Here is a 16222-nt window from a genome sequence, read left to right on the forward strand (position 1 = left end):
GTTAAGATACATACCTATATTTACACATGCACATATATATAAAATACCTACATATAACTTTTAGGGGAACCCTTTTATAGATGATAGTTTCAGGTAGTTGTGAAAAAATCTGGCAAAGCACCATAAAAATAAATAATGCAAGCATTCTTTGAATTACTTAAAACTGAATGTCCAATTCAAACAGATTATGATTTTCAATGTTTTCTGTTGATAGAGTATCATATAGAGAGTTGGGATTTAGAAATAAACTGTCTTCCGCTGGGCGTGGTGGCTCATGCCTGTAATCCCAGCACTTCGGGAGGCCGAGGTGGGCAGATCTCTTGAGGTCAGGAGTTTGAGACCAGCCTGGCCAACATGGTGAAACCCTGTCTCTACTAAAAATATAAAAATTAGCCAGGCATGCTGGCATGCACCTGCAATCTCAGCTACTTGGGAGGCTGAGGCAGGAGAATTGTTTGAACCCGGGAGGCAGATGTGACAGTGAGCTGGGATCATTTCCACTGCACTACAGCCTGGGCCACAGAGTGAAACTCTGTCTCAAAGAGGAAAAAAAAAAAGAAAGAAAGAAAGATAGAAAGAAAAACAAAACAAGCAAAATGAAAACAAAAACAAACAAAAAAACCCAGAAATAAACTGTCTTCCAAATAAAAGTACAGGAAATCTTAATGGAGAAAGTAACGTATTAGTGCCTATGACACACACAAATGAATGTACAGGTGACTCTTGAACAAGGCCAGTTTGAACTGCATGGGCCCCCCTTTTACAGGGATTTTTTCCAGCAAATTGCAGATCCAAAATATAGCATTGGAGGCAGGCAAAATTCACATTTATCAACAGCTGACTTTTTGTACATGCCTGCAGATTTAGCTATACCTGGGATTCCTGACCGATCCACTTCATTTACCCAGGATGACTGTATATATTTCTATGAGAAATGTGTGTATATTTTTCTCCCGGTCATATTGATTAAAAATTAATATTAGTCAGTACTATCATTCTTAAAGTACTAAAACGAATACAGCATTTTCATAAAGCAAAGAAAAAGGGAACTCTAGTAAACAGTTGGTTCAGTGAGGCCGGTCTACGTTTCAAATCACCCAAGCCTAGCATTCATTTGGATGGATAGTTTTCACTTGTTGAGATTATTAAGCCATTATTTTGTGTTTGTTCCGTGTAAACACTACGGGAAAGGGAAAAGGAGACTCTCCCCTATTTTGTGGGTCCTTGTCTAGGGTTTAGTTATGCAAGGTGAAGTTTGGAGTTACTTCCCTGTGTGAAAACTCTTCATGATAGACACCAGGTGTGCTGGAGACTCACAGCAACAGAAGCAAGCCCAGGGTGACAGGGTGACTCCGGAGAAAACAGCTGACCAGGAGCACCCCAGGAGGATGACGGAGTCGGCTGACTCCCCAGTCAGACTCTCTGCTTTCTAATCCTGAATCAACCCTTGATGAGCTCTTTGACCTTGAGAAATTCCCCTAACTTCTTCGTACCACAGGCTATTTACTCATCTCTGTAATAGAGGTAGCATATTTCCTATTCGAAAAGGCTATTGTTAAACATAGTAATACACTTGGAGTGACATCCTTAGGACTCAGTAGATGTTAGTGACTATTAGGAAATGAATAATATTTCCCAGAACTGCCATAAGATCATTTATATGTCTTATAGTTTGATGAGTTGCTTTGCATTTTGCCAAGGTGGACTACTGTTTGATTCTGTAATCCTGGCAAGCATTTAGCCAGCAGAAAGCTAAGTCGTATTAAGATCTCAACTTCCAGAGAGAGCTTAGGACTCAGAGTCAGGAACCCTCAGTTCAGAAAGGGCTGCAAAGCTCAGGAATTTGAAGATAATGTCCTGATGGTGTGAATATTTAGTTATTAATCTTGGAATTTCACTATGCAAACAGAATTAATGTAGTAACCACTTAACCAATTGTGTTTCTGCTGTAATAAAACATCACAGTCTAAGCAGCTGCAATAGCAGGCATTGATTCCTCTCAATTCTGGAGGCAGGAGGTACCTGCTGATTTGGTTTCCATAGAGGGCTCTTCTTCTGGCTTGCAGATAGCTGCCTTCTCACGGTGTCCTCACATAGTGGAGAGAAAGCAAGCTCTCTCCTGTCACTTCTCACAAGGACATTGATTCTGTTGGATCAGGGTCCCACCCTTACAACCAAATTTAGCCTTAATTACTTCTGTAAAGACTCTGTCTCCAAATACAGCCACGTTGGGGTCAGGACTTCCACAGATGAATTTGGGGATGGGGACACGAACACTCCGTCCATAGCACCAGTCGTCAGGTGCATTTATTTCATCCGCGTTCTGTAACTCTGGAATGAGACTGATAGCATCTCTCTTTCTCTCCAGTTTCTTTCCTTGAGCCTTATCCTCCATCCGCCCTTGTCCCTGTGGAGAGCTCCTTCCAGTCTGGGGTCCCCTGCTTCGTGGCAGGGGCAAGGGGTATGGATATATTCCAAATGACTTCTGTCTGTTCTTTTGTCTGATAACTTCTAAGGTCAAACATCTATCCAGGCTTTCTCTCATTTGTTATTAACCACACTTGGCATTTGTAATTCCTTGCAACATTTATTTTGGTGAGGTTCTACGATCTTTGTTTTCCTTTCTATTTTTCCTCGGTTTTAGATATTCTGCTTATTCTTTTTCTCCTGAAGATGAAACCACTCAAGGGGTTTCTTCCTGCCTGGTGCATGAAGAAAGACCATGGCATTGTAGTAAAGAAAAAACGTTTAGTAGACATGAGGACAGCCATGCCATGTGGGAGATGGAGTTTGTACTCAAATCACCTCTCATAGGATAGGGGTTTTCTTTTTTCTTTTTCTGTTTTTGTTGTTGTTGTTGTTGTTGTTATTCTTTTTTTTTTTTTTTTTTTTGAAACAGTCTCACTCTGTCACCCAGACTGGAGTGCAGTGGCATGATCTTGGCTCATTGCAACCTCCACCTCCACCTCTTGGGTTCAAGTTATTCTCGTGCTTCAACCTTCTGAGTAGCTGGGATTACAGGCATGTGCTACAAAACTGGGCTTTTTTTTTTTGTATTTTTTAGTAAAGATAGGGTTTCACCATGCTGTCCAGGCTGGTTTCAAACTCCCGACCTCAGGTGACCGACCTGCCTTGGCATCCCAAAGTGCTGGGATTACAGGCATGAGCCACCGTGCCTGGCTGGTTAGGGGTTTTTCAAAGACAGTTTGAGAAAGGGGTGGGGGTGTTCAGGTAACAGGTGCTTGCTGCTGATTGACTGGAGCAGAGATGAAATCATAGGGTTTTGAAGCTGTCCTCCCGCAGGCTGAATTGCTTCTGGGTGGGGCCGCAGGAGCGGGGCTGGCAGGTCCAGGTGGAACCATGAGTCTCAGACACGTAAAAATCCTGAAAAATCTCAAAAGGCCCATCTACAAGAGTGGTGTTACTTGCAGGAGATACTGGGGAAGTTGCATCTTATAACTTCTGGAATAATGGCCAACAATCCTTCATGTCTGCACCTTAGCAGGACTTGGCTCCTCTCTTCCCTCTAGACTGACGGCCTCCCATTAGCTTTATAAAAGCCATTGAGTTTTGGATAAGGCCTATTATTATTTACACTGTGGCCCAAATGCCTTCCAAAGTCAGCTTGGCTCAATAGCCCAGGAATAATTAAGGGAAAGGAAAGAGGGGTAGGGGCGGTTAGCTCCCCTTACTGTTATAATTTTTCTCACTGATGTAATTTTTGCAAAGGTGATTTCAGAGATGAAACTATTGACTGAGTAGCAACTCATAAGTTTAGTGTTAGCATTTGTCGAGCAGGTATGACCGCATTCCACGTGCAGTCTCCTTCAGGTTGTTTGACCGGGAGAAGTAACAACTCTTGGGAACACCATTCAGGCATAGTTTAGATGCCACAGGAGGTGGACTCAGGATGCCAGGTGTGAGACAGACATGGGTGAAGAGCAGGAGCAACACCCGTTGGGGGTGAGTGAAGCAAGACTGGGAGGAGGGAAGAACTAGACCATGGAACACCTGCCAAAGAGGACCCAGTTGATCTCACAGAGAGCTCAGAAATGGGGATGGTGCTTCAGAGCTGCTCCCAGACAAGCCCAGACAAGAACTCTGCACCCCTGAAGGGACCTGTCACTGGCTGCTGGCTGCTCCCAAGGAGCAGGGTGTAGCCTTGAGCCCACCAGCTATCGTCAATTGAAGACAAACGCTGTAAGGACCCAAATGAAAGCAAACACCAGACAACACTTCCCACACGAGGGAAACAGGCTGTATCAGTCCATTTTCATACTGCTATGAGGAAATATTTGAGACTGAGTCATTTATAAAGAAAAAGAGGTTTAGCGGACTCACATTCCACATGGCTGGAGAGGCCTCACAATCATGGCGGAAGGTGAAGGAGGAGCAAAGGCTCGTCTTACATGGTGGCAGGCAAGAGAGTGTGTGCAGGGGAATTGTCCTTTATAAAACCATCAGATCTCATGAGAGTTATTCACTATCATGAGAACAGCACAGGAAAGCCCCACTCCCAGGATTCAATTACCTCCCACCGGGTCCCTCCCATGACACGTGGGGATTATGGGAGCTACAAGTCAAGATGAGATTTGGGTGGGGACACAGCCAAACCATATCAAAAGCTTTGGTTCCAAAGTGGAGACCCATGTAGGGCTCCCCAGAGTCCACACCTGCAGTAAAAATTGGAAAATCACACTTGAATTTGATTGAGCATTTATGAAAATGCTGCTGTAGATTTTAGTGATCAATTATGCCCCATTAGTCAATGCACTTTCGTAAGCTCTTGGTCAAGAAAAATTATGAGGAAAGGTCTTATGGATGAAGCCTGATACCCACTTCTCAAGCAATGGCTTCTCTGGCCCATAATCACTATTTTTAAGACAAGTTTGAAGGATCCTATGCGGAGACGGAAACCACTTCAGTTATTGGAGCGGAGAGCATTCAATACAAGAAGCGTGAACTATCAATACAATTGTTAACTGAAAGAGAAAAAGAGAGCCCTGAGGTGCTGTGCAGGTAGCAATCGCAACAAGCAGCTGTCACACTCAGGGCAGCAGGACAAAGGGAAGTGGTGGAAATTATTGATGCTTAGTCACATAGAGAAGGGACCCTGCAGGTCTGAAGTGGAGGTGCTCCCTGGTGTAGTCAGTATCTCTGAGCTCAGAGCAGGGGTTCCGGGAGGGGGTCCCAGTGACTGCAGCTGGAGTCATGGGAACGGGTGTGTAATAAAGGTGGTTTTGGAAGGATAAGCTCCACGCTGGAGCCAGCTCCTGCCCAGAGGAAGCAGTGTGACCATTGTGATGGCCACAGAAGCAGAGGCCAACAAGCCCCAGGAAGCAAACATGAAGGACCCAGAGCCCTTCTTCCTCCTCCAGCTTGTGGGCCCATCTGGTGCCCTGTACTGCAGGCAGCTTGCAGGTCCCAGCTTTGGCATCCTAGATCCCAAGGTGGAAGGGAGGTCACGGAGCTGACAGCAAGTTAACAGAATCTCCAAACACATAGATGTGTTTTCCTTTGATTAAATCATAAGGGCCAGTCACTTTCACACTTTGAAACTGACTACATATTGACAAAATGACTGATGATATATGTGCTATATTAGCATTCCTTAATGGTTTTTGTTTGTTTGTTTTGTTTTTCGTTTTGTTTTGTTTTTGTTTTTTTGAGACAGAGTTTTGCTCTTGTTGCCCAGGCTGGAGTGCAATGGCAAAACCTCTGCTCACTGCAACCTCCACTGTCTGGATTCAAGTGATTGTCCTGCCTCAGCCTCCCAAGTAGCTGGGATTACAGGCATGCACCACCATTCCTGGCTAATTTTTTGTCTTCAGTAGAGATGGGGTTTCACCATGTTTGTCAGGCTGGTCTTGAATTCCTGACCTCAGGTGATCCATCCACCTCTACCTCCCAAAGTGCTGGGATTACAGGCATGAGCCACCACACCTGGCCATGTTAAATTAAACAAAGAGAATACTCTTTTCCTGTTAATTGGAGTTTAACCATGTCTTAATTCATGGGTGCAACTTTGGTCTATGGGCTAGAAAGGTTTATAAGGAGGTTAGCATTGATGATGTAAAAATGGTTGTAGATGAATTTTCCATCATTTATGGTGAACATTTGATTTTATAAGATGCTTGTCATGCAAAGACATTCCCGATATTCCTTAATACAAATTGCTGAAATTGTGAAATGCGGTAGTCATTTGCATGCAAATTAGATAAAGAAAACCAGAGACTATCGTGATGTGGGAAAATTTCAGATAAGTGGGGTTCAGGAAGGAGTAGAGGAGGAAAAACTGCGGGCAGGAGGACGTTGGCAGGGTCATCATGTCCCGGGGCTGGGCGGCCTGGGGTGCAGAGCAAATTGAGGGAGTGCTGGGGACGCTGATTGATGAGCGGGGGTAATGCTGTTCAGGCAGCTGCTTGGAGCAGAAAACACGGGGTCCGCTGTGCTCACCTGCGGGGAATGAGTAATAGAGAAATAGCAAAGGCAAATCATCCTTTACTGAAAACAACAACAAAACAAAGCAGAAAGAGAGTTCAAGGTGGGAACCGGAGGATATAGCAGAGCCAACGATTTCTTCCACCTCCAAAATAAAACGTCAGACCCAACCACATCTTCCACCTCCAAAATAAAACAGGATCCATATTACAGGAAAGGAGGAAGACAAAGTGAAACAGAAGAGGCTGAGTTGTGGGAAACGGGGCAAAATGGAAACAACCAAACACTGTTTGTGTGTAGAAAAGCAGGGAGTGATGTGTGGGGAACAGGTGGAGGAATTATGTTTAAAGAAATGTGAAAAAAAAAGGAAACTTACAGTAGTAAGTGGATGTATAAAAGAAATCCCAGGGAAACAAAAATCCCTTTAATACCATCATCATCTAAAATCCGTCACAGGGACCAATCACAGTGGCTCATGCCTGTAATCCCAGCACTTTAGAAGGTCGAGGTGGGTGGATCACTTGAGGTCAGGAGTTCGAGATCAGCCTGGCCAACATGGTGAAACCCCGTCTCTACTAAAAAATAGAAAAATTAGCCAGGTATGGTGCTGCGCACCTGTAATCTCAGCTACTTGGGAGGCTGAGGTGGGAGAATCACAAACCTGGGAGGTGGAGGCTGCAGTGAGCAGCAATTGCACCACTGTACTCCAACTTGGGCGACAGAGCGCGCCTCTGTCTCAAAAAAATAAAATAAAAATAAATCTATCACATGGATACGAGGTTTCCATGTCAAGTCTCTGGAGACTCCTAGACTTAGAAAAATGATATTGATAATTTCATTGAGAGAACTGAATGTAATTTGTGCAGCATTTTAAAAGAAAGATTTCTTACCATCTAGTTGCTCTCAAAGTTACTGTGGCCTAATTTTATTATCTTTATCAAACTAACATTTGTTTACAATCTTTCTTAATTATTTGCCGTTTAGCTTTTTAAGGGTAACCCCTTTTTCCCCCCACGCAGACACAGAGCGGCATTTGAGTGACGTTGACTTTTGTAGTTCTATTAAAGGAGGCTCTCAGGCCTGTAGGCAGGTTCCGACTGCCTCACCAGCACGGCTGCTCCATGGAAGGTCCTTGAGCTGGACCTGCCAAGCTGATGATCTATAGTCAGAAATAAGTCACTTTTATAGGATTCGAACGCAGCTTGAAGTAACCCTGACTCCAAAATGCTTCCTTCTTTGCTTGTCTGTGACCAGCATTACATGGATGAGAAGCGGGACTCACTGGCAAGGAGACTGCGTGGATGCTGGAGTTATACCTCCCTACTTGTTCTCACTTAACTCACATCCACCTAGCAAAGCACTCTCCCTCAGATGCACAGCCAAAGCGGCAGCAAGCCCCATTCCCTAGACACTCAAGAGCTGTTCTCTGTGCTGCAGCTGGAGCTGGCTTCAGACCCCTTGGGGGGGCTCCCAGGCAACCTGCAGTGCAATGACAGCGTCCATCTCCCCCTCTCCTGCAGAAGGCCACGTTACCATCTTGACAATTTTTCACATCATCAATGCTAACCTCCTAATCAAACTTTCTAGCCCGTAGGCCAAAGCTGCACCCCCTAGTTAAAGTACAGTTAAACTCCAACTAACCTAAAAAGAGTCTTCTATTTTTTTAACATCAGGGAGCACTAACATAGCAAATATATCAGGTAACCATACACCCAAGGTCTGGGGGCTCCTGGGAGTTTCACTCCCGCTGCAACAAGAACAGAGCCCGATCTTTTCCAGGGGTTGACATTAAGCATCACTTGTTCATTATTATTATTATTTTGTAAAGGAGGCTGTAGGAGCTCCGCTTCAGCTGCCCGGGAAGAAGGAAGCGATGCTGACTTGACCTTCTGCAGCCGTGGAGGGGGAGATGGATGCTGTCCTGGTGCCGTAGGCTGCCTGGGAGCCCCGCGCCACGGATCTGAAGAGCCCCCCTCCCCTGGGGAGCTGTTTGGGCAGCTTCGGGTAGAGATGGAGGCCTAATCTTCTGCATATCAACTCTTTATTTTCCTATTTATCACCTTATAATTTGGTAGCAGTATTTTGGAAAAATGGTAACGCCTGTCATTGTTTGGAAATTTCAAAGAATTCCTGACATTGCCTTTTTGTATTGATTACAGCAGTGTGGCCCCAAGCTGCCTGCCTTTGGGAGCCAGAGGGGCTACACTTGTACATGCTTTGAAAGTGGGAAACTTACAGACACCTAGAAAAAGGATATTTGACCTCAGTATCTGAATGGTTCATGGAGTTCTTTGCAGATGAGGTAATGTTTTGGTTAACTCATAGGTCAGACCTGCTGTCCTTAGCTAACTTGCCCGGGAGGTTTTTAACTGAAGGTCTGTGTTAGCACAAATCATATTTCCTGATGACAAGCAGAGACCTTGATCTGGTCTTAAAGAACGCATTTTCTGACTTACCCTGGGACTTTTTTGAATTAGCCGGCCACACATACCAGGGTTCTCAGAGGATTTTTTTCCCCCTTTCTCTCCGTCTCTTTCTGGGTTTTTCCTATTACTAATTATACAGGCAAGAAGGTAATGATTTCTGGTGTCTTTTCCTTTAAACCTCTACTTCGAGATCAGCAGCTCGGGAGCATAGATAAATAGGTCAGTTATTACTGACGTCAGAGGGAACTCCTGGCTCAGATTAGCCGCGCAGAGCATATGCAACGGGGTGATGGTTATAAAGTGTGGTCAGTTCATTTAACAACAAATTCCAGCAACAGATGATAAATAAAAATAGATCCTGAAGGATCTATGTAGATCTAAATAGATGATCCATGAGCCACATAATTAGGGAATAAAAGGACTCCAGTCTTTACCAGCAAATGTAAAATTGGGTAGGCAGACTCAGACCCTTACTTATCAGTGGATCCCAGCCCTAATTCCAGGAGGCCTCACCCCACCTTGGGGGCTTCTCTTTTCCCTAAACTAACTGGTTAAGCCAGGAAAGCTGTGAAATACCTTAGTTACTTGGTGAAGAGCCATTATTACCAGATTATTATCACATTCTCCAAAAGCTTTGCTGTGAGCTGGGCAGGTGCGGTGGCTTACGCTTGTAATCCCAGCACTTTGGGAAGCCAAAGTGGGCTTGAGGCCAGGAGTTCAAGACTCAGCCCAGCCAACATGCGGAAACCCCATCTCTACTAAAAATACAAAAAATTAGCCGGGCGTGGTCGTGCATGCCTTGTAGTCCCAGCTACTTGGGAGGCTGAAGCACGAGAATCACTTGAACCTGGGAGATGGAGGCTGCAGTGAGGTGAGATGCGGCCACCGCACCCCAGCCTGGGAGACAGAGCGAGACTCTGTCTCAAAACAAAGAAAAAAAAAAACTTCGCTGTGTTTCACATTTTAAAAATTTTATTTTCCATAGTCTCCAATTCCCGACATTTCCTGAGACTCCTGTTCATTCAAGAGAGGTGGAGAAAGTCATAAATGAGAACAAACCCATCCTTCTCACTAAGGAGAATTTCCTGGCAAAACGGATCCTGGCACGTCAGTGTCTGGGGTTAGTTACTATCACCGCTGTTCTGGGACTGAGTCACAGCTTCCTCCAAGGCTTAGGGTGCCCCAGACACAAACTAGTTTTCTAAAACTTTTCAAGGCATTCCGGCCCTCCTTCGTTCCAGCCCTGGTGTTATTAACTCACCTAATTGATCACATGTGCATTGTGTACAAAGGCACTCTGCTACTCACTGAGGATACACATTGTTCTTAACCTCAGGGGACATTCCTCAAGGAATTAACCAAATCAGGAGATCCTTACCTGCAGGGGTCAGACAGGGAGCTGAGGACAGCGCCCGGAGGACAAGGTCCTGAAGGCCTGGTTTGTAGCCTCTGTGCTGTGCTTATCATTGGGCCTGGCACATTGATCTCTCCATAAACTCATGTAACTTAAATGAATGATTGAGTCAGAGCACAGGGCAGAGAGCTGTTTTGGAGGCCACTTATCTTCATGGCATAGTACCCAAACAGGAGACAAAAGACGTTCCCTTTGGTCTCATATCTACATATATTTATTGTATTTTTCCCTAAAATTATTCCTTTATATTATTTTTGCAATTATAAATGTATATTTGCAATCTGAAATGCTGAGTTTCTTTTTCACATCAGGAGTAAATATCCAAATGTTCTTTTCTTTGTTTCTTTCTTTTTTTTTTCTGAGACAGGGTCTCACTCTGTCACCCAGGCTGAGGTGCAGTGGTGCCATCACGGCTCACCGCAGCCTTGATCTCTAGGCTTAGGCGATCCTCCTACCTCAGCCTACCAAGTAGCTGGGACCACAGACACACACCACCATGTGCGACTAACTTTATTTATTTCATTTATTTCTTTTTGAGATGGAATCTTGCTCTGTTGCCCAGGCTGGAGTGCAGTGGAGAGATCTCGGTTCACCACAGCCTCTACTTCCTGGGTTCAAGCGATTCTCCTGCCTCAGCCTCCTGAGTAGCTGGGACTATAGGTGCACGCCACCATGCCTGGCTAATTTTTTGTATTTTTAGTAGAGACAGGGATTCACTATGTTGGCCAGGCTGGTCTCGAACTTCTGACTGAGTGATCCACCCACTACAGCCTCCCAAAGTGCTGGGATTACAGGCGTGAGACACCACACCTGGCCAACCAGCTTTATTTTATTTTATCTTATTTTATTTTATTTTATTTTATTTGTAGAGATAGTGTTTCGCTATGTTGCCCAAGCTGGAACTCCTGGGCTCAAGTGATTCTCCCACTTTGGCCTCCCAAAGCCTCCCAAAGTCCTGGGATTATAGGTGTGAGCCACTGTGCCCAGAAAAAAATTTCCTTTTTGCTTCTGTACCCAGAGCTGACCTTACTTAAGCTGTAGAAGATAAAAAAAATCACTACAGTATTATTAGTGGCCTCAATTGAAGCAGCTATTTCAAACTAATTGAAATCGGAAAAAAATTTTCTTTTTAATTCTGTACCCAGAGATGACCTTACTGAAGCTGTGGAAGATTAAAAAAATCACTACAGTATTAGTGGTGTCAATTGAAGTAGTTATTTTGAACCAATTGATATGTATATATTTTATTTGTAATTTAGAAAAATACTAATAATTCTGTCTCTTAATATATGTTGGGAGTAGTAACTGTTAATGAATTGTTAGTAACACCCTTCACTCCCATCCCCTACACCCCTGTCTTACGTACAAGTTAAATTAAAGGGGTTGATAAATTCACTTTTCTGTCATTTTATTCAGCTCTAAATGCTCTGGTTATTTCAGAGCTCCTGGCTTAAGGAATTAAGATTCTCATCAAATACATAAACAAATGAGTATTTCTTTCCAAGATCAAAGCCAACCCTTGTTTTGATGATCGCTTTTTATAAAAAAAAAAGTGGTGTTGATTTTTGTACACATTGTCCCTTTTGTTTATTGTCTAACATCATAAAAATATTGCTGCAAAAACAGCAGAAATCAGTTGAACTCTGCTGGCTTCACATTTCTCCAGGAAGTTTTTTTCTGAATGTGCTGTGCAGTGTCCCAGGCTCAGCTGATACAATTAGAAAGCCCAGAGCCCACCCACTCTCCCTGCACCCATCCATCCCTCAATCCTTTTTACCACAGACGGGCCGGAGAGGAATGTTTTGCTTTCATCTTGATGCCTGCTGTCCTCAGGAATGTTTAGCAAGAGGAGGGGGGAAAAAAAAAGTTTCATTCAAGGCCAGATGATCTCAGAGGTCATTTCCCACAAATGACCAGACCTTGACTTTAGCTTTCTCTTTCCTTATGCCGGCCTTCTTTGATAGCCTCTGAATGTCCTCATGAGCTAATGAACGATTTCAGTGAATTTTGACATCAATAAGACAATTGCTCAACTTCTAAACCCTCCTCTCTCAGTCTGTTGTCCTCTTGCCTCAGGAGGAGGATACTGACAAATGGACCTGATTGCACCTGTGTTTTCTGCACACAGCATCAATCCACATGGTGCTTTCTTTTTTTGAGGGGGGGTTCATAATATAAGGCAAGGTTCAAAACTGGAGGATTTTACACACACATCTAGATTTCTATCTTTTCTTGAAAACCCTGGAAATCTGGGAAGACTAGATCCAAATTTCCTTGATTGGAACAACTGGCCAGAGTTGAGTTCTCACTACACTTTGCCACAGTCTCCAGCACTCCCTACAGCCCTGCACTGAGGCCGATTACCACTCTCCAGCCACTGGGACGCGTCTGCACCTGCGTTTATCACTCCCAAGCTTCACTTCTCAGTACATAACCTTCTTGGCCCATGTTAGCATTTGAGTTTGCAACCTCGACTCCACATCATATTTTCTTCATAAAATGGTAGCTTTGTCAGAGGTGTTTGAACTAGAGCAACTCCATCTTAAATAGAGGGTGGATGAAAGAAGGCTGAGACCTACTGGGCTGCATTCCAGGAGGTTAGGCATTCTAAGTCACAGGATGAGATAGGAGGTCGGCACAAGATACAGGTCACAATAAACCTGATAAAACAGGTTACAGTAAAGAAGCTGGCCAAAACCCACCAAAACCATCATGGCGGTGAGAGTGACCTCTGGTCATCCTCACGGCTCATTATATGCTAATTATAATTCATTAGCATGCTAAGAGACACTCCCACCAACACCCTGGCAGTTTACAAATGCCATGGCACCATCAGGAAGTTACTGGATATGGTCTAAAAAGGGGAGGAGCCCTCAGTTCCAGGAATTGCCCACCCCTTCCCTGGAAAACACATGAATAATCCACCTCTTGCTTAGCATATGATCAAGAGATAGCAAGTATCCTTAGACGAGCCGCCCATGCCGCTGCTCTGCCTATGGAGTCACCATTCATTTATTCCTTGATTTTCTTAATAAACTTGCTCTCACTTTACTCTGTAGACTTGTCCTGAATTCTTTCTTATGCAAGATCCAAGAACCCTCTCTTGGGATCTGAATCGGGACCCCTTTCATGTAACAGCTTTGAGGGTTTTTGTAGAGATAATCCAATTAAATTGTATTACATTTTCTTAACCTGTGTCACAGTAAGATAAGATTCTTTGCCCTGTCTTTTACCAGTAGCCACCTGGTATCATTGGCGTCACTTTTAACACATAACGGGGACCTTACCCATAAACATCATTCCATCTACATTTTATAAAGCATTCTTCAAACGCATGAACTTATTTAGATCTCAGAACTTATTTAGACAATTCAGAAAGGGAAGTTTCATCATCTCTAGTTTGTAGATGGGAAACTCAAGTTTAACCACAGTAAGTTGCCTGAAGTTAATCAGTGATTTGAAAGGATGAGATTTGAACCCAGAAGACCTGGGAATGAGAGTCCACAACTTGATCCCAGGTCTTCCGGCTTCAAACCTCACCCTCTTTCTACAATAAGATGTTGACTCCTTGATAAATTCTGGTCCAAACAGTTTAAAATCTATATGTATTATTGTCAAGAAAAATAGGCACTGGCTGGGTTTTGTGGCTCATGCCTGTAATCCAGCACATGGGAGGCCACGGTAGGTGGATCACATGAGGCCAGGAGTTCAAGAGCAGCCTGGCCAACATGGTGAAACATGTCTCCATTAAAAATACAAAATGTAGCCAGGTGTGGTGGTGCGTGTCTGTAATCCCAGGTACTTGGGAGGATGAGGCACGAGAATCACTTGAACCTGTGAGGCAGAGTTAGGTTGCAGTGAGCCGAGATTGCACCACTGCTCTTCAGCCTGGGCAACAGAGTGAGACCTTGTCAAAAAAAAAGAAAAGAAAGAAAGAAGGAAAGAAAGAAAGAGAGAAAGAAAGAAAGAAAGAAAGAAAGAAAGAAAGAAAGAAAGAAAGAAAAGAAGAATAGGTACCTAACCAGCCTTCTGGAAGTATCCAGCTAGATGTTTTTAAAGACAAAGATTATAAGTATTTAATAACAAGGCAAAGAGAAAAATTACTATAGAGAGTGGCTTCTGGGTTTAGATAATCTTTGCAATAATTTATCAGAGAACCGACAGCATTCATACCATTGTTACCATATATGCTTCTGACTTCATGCATATTTTCATGGTAACAGAGTGGTATGAATGCTGTCACTTCCTTTATAAATAACCGCATGGCAAGTCATGATTTGATGGTGGGAGATAAGGAGTGTGCTTACTTTTTGATGTTCATGTTGGTATTACAACAAAAATTTTCCTTTCCATATATTTTTCTGGATAGCTCTATATTTGGTTGCTAACTGGTGGTGAAAACAAACTGATTATAGTGTTACCACCTTTCTTTAGCCAGTTTAAAATAATAACAAGCTAAACTGGGGAGGGCTTACTCTGCATGTGTATTCAGCTGACACCTGTTTTGGTTGCCCACATCTTTATATCTGTGTGAAGGTGTGAGGTTTCCAAGCAAAAGGTGGCTGCAGTTAATTTGCTTTCAATTGCCTGTCACCTTCTGTGCCTCAGTGGCTAGTCAGGGTCCTAAGGAGAAGGAGAGCTGCTTTCCCAGAGTGGAGGGCTCTGATTTCCAGCTCTCCAGCAGCCTGCCCTCCACCACTCCCTGCATGGGAGCAGATCTGATGTGCCGGGTTCCCTCTGGGGCATCCACCCCTGCTGTCTCGGGGATGGCTTCAGTTGTTTCTGTGTCAACGGTTTCCTCCGAGGGCCTCTGCTGGGTGGCATTACTTCTCAATTACATGTGCCCGAGACATTTTCCCTTCTTTTTGACACTTCAGAAATGCCATTTAATATGTTAACTGATGCTGTTATTTTGGCTGGAGCAATTTGTAAAAGGTGTGTTTCTTTCAACTTCTGCTTTCTCCCAGGACAACCACTTACACACTGGAAAGCTTTCTCTGGTCACGTGAGACTGTCTGTAACACTGTATAACAGCAATGGTGACACTCTCAAGGTTGTTCTGTAGAATAGAATATATACATATATTGATGAGTTTCAAATATTTAAAAAAAAAACATATTTTGTAAAATCATTTACCATAAAGGAGAAAAAAGCAATTCATGTGATGTCCCCAAACCACCATATGCGTGACCTAATTCATTTCTGGACAATGGTTTTGAATAGAATCATGAGGAAGGAATAGCTGAATCAATGCTTTCATATGTCCTCCCGGAAACTGAATTTATACCAACCCCTTCTCTTGCAGAAGAGAGCAAGTCATCCATTTGAACTTTCTTTTCGATTTCTAGTTCAATATTAAAAAAAAAACAACAACAAAAAAACGCTTTTTGCAGGAATCCTTTCTTGGCTTGAAGACCCTTGGGTTTTATTCAATCTGATCATGGATCTCTGTCCACAGGGAAAAGTGTTCTTCTGACCCACATTCCAGCCCTTACACCCCTGTTTTCTATGGGAACATCACAGCCCCTAAAAAAACAAATTGTGTAAGGAACTGTGGTAAGAAGATTTGAGGTCAGGAGATCGAGACCATCCTGGCTAACACAGTGAAACCCCGTCTCTACTAAAAAATACAAAAAATTAGCCGGGCGTGGTGGCGGGCGCCTGTAGTCCAGCTATGCGGGAGGCTGAGGCAGGAGAATGGCATGATCCCGGGAGGCGAAGCTTGCAGTGAGCCAAGATCCCGCCACTGCACTCCAGCCTGGGCGACAGAGGGAGACTCCATTTCAAAAAAAAAAGAAGATTTGAAAATGAAGGGAAGAGTTAGTTGAAAGCCACGTCCACAAGTATTTACCTCGAGGTTAAATGTTAAGAAATTCCCTGACTGGGACTTTTTATAGTTGCAGTGAATTAGACAAAAATAGATTTCAGTTTAAAACATGCA

Source organism: Hylobates moloch, unplaced genomic scaffold (genome assembly GCF_009828535.3).
Source record: "Hylobates moloch isolate HMO894 unplaced genomic scaffold, HMol_V3 SCAFFOLD_2, whole genome shotgun sequence".
In the NCBI taxonomy this organism is placed as follows: Eukaryota; Metazoa; Chordata; class Mammalia; order Primates; family Hylobatidae; genus Hylobates; species Hylobates moloch.